Genomic DNA, 1252 nt, shown 5'->3' with positions numbered 1-1252 from the left:
CAAATTAAGGAATGGAAGGAAATAATCATTGGACATAACACATTTACTAAATTGCCCTTACTTTATAAGAAAAAGACAAACTTAAAGTTGCATTAAAAATTGTGCGAGAGAAAAGTTGGAGAGGGTAAAGTTGGAAGAAAGAAATTAAAGTTGTATTGGAAATGCAAAGTGACATTCATTTTGAAACAAATTTTTTTGGCTAAAGTGACACTCATTTTGAAACGGAGGGAGTAATAAATAATGTAATGTCTGGAAGACTTTGTGTTAACTTGTCTTGAGATAGGAAGTTGTAATATGAAGCTCTTATCACTATTGCAGGTTAGGACACAGATCAATTTCTCGTAGATATCCAAGTGGCAACCATGATTATGCTTAGAGTTATCAGACATGTATCAAAGTGTTTGTTTCTTGACTAGTGTCTCGAAGTGGAACACTCCTCACCTTAGAAACATAATCTTATCTGATAAGGTTATTCTTATTTTATTTTATTTTACTTTTCCAGGGTGGAATTGCACCCGTTGGATTCAACTTTGATGACAAATTGTGAGTCCTTCACTAACTTTTTTTATAACACTCTTTTTCTGCCTTGCAATTTTTTACTGAGTGATATTTTAGGCGGAGAGTGAGCACAAATGTTGAAGACCTTTTCATAGCTCATATTCTTGGAATGGATACAATGGCCCGAGGTCTCAGGAATGTTGCGAAGCTATATAAGGTGATACATTCTATCTTCCCCTACATCAGCTTTTATCCTCATAATAATTCAGATATGTAAAGTCAATCTGAAAACTTTTTTTTTTCAATCTTTCATGGAAATCACACTAATAATTTCTCATTATGCTTGACCAAAAGGATGGTTCTCTGGACGAGCTTGTCGGCAAGCGATATGAGAGTTTTAACAATGATATTTGGGCAATGGTAAAATTGTACCAATTTTGTGTTCTCTTCATCTATGTTTAATGATTTTTTGTGTTATATTTGATCGGAATGCATGTTGCCACAGCAGGCAGAAGGCGTGTTTGATTTTCGAGAAGAAGGCCTTGGAATGGGGAGAACCAAAGGTTGCATCTGCAAAACAGGTAACTAAATCTTTATATCCCATGTAACAACAAGGGATGGCATTACCTTGTAATGTATATAACACATGAATTTTCACTTTCCCAACTCATAAGGAACAAATTTAGATATATGATTATTGATTATTCGGCTTTAAGAATAAACCTCACCCCAGGATGAGGATCTGATCACCTTG

The 1252-nt window shown here is 34.7% G+C and overlaps 1 long non-coding RNA gene across 1 annotated transcript; it reads left to right on the top strand.

The window, feature by feature from the left end:
• Positions 1–328: 328 nt before the first annotated feature.
• LOC146916154 (uncharacterized) lies at positions 329–1003 on the top strand. The gene is made up of 3 exons (XR_015014894.1): positions 329–543; positions 616–715; positions 853–1003. It is a non-coding gene; the product is annotated as an uncharacterized LOC146916154 (long non-coding RNA).
• The last annotated feature ends 249 nt before the right edge of the window (positions 1004–1252 follow it).

This window comes from Medicago sativa, chromosome 6, assembly GCF_051527215.1.
Source record: "Medicago sativa cultivar Bolivia chromosome 6, Bolivia_mono, whole genome shotgun sequence".
Taxonomy (NCBI): Eukaryota; Viridiplantae; Streptophyta; class Magnoliopsida; order Fabales; family Fabaceae; genus Medicago; species Medicago sativa.
Note: the sequence above shows the minus strand (reverse complement) of the source record. Positions and strands in the feature narration are given on the sequence as shown.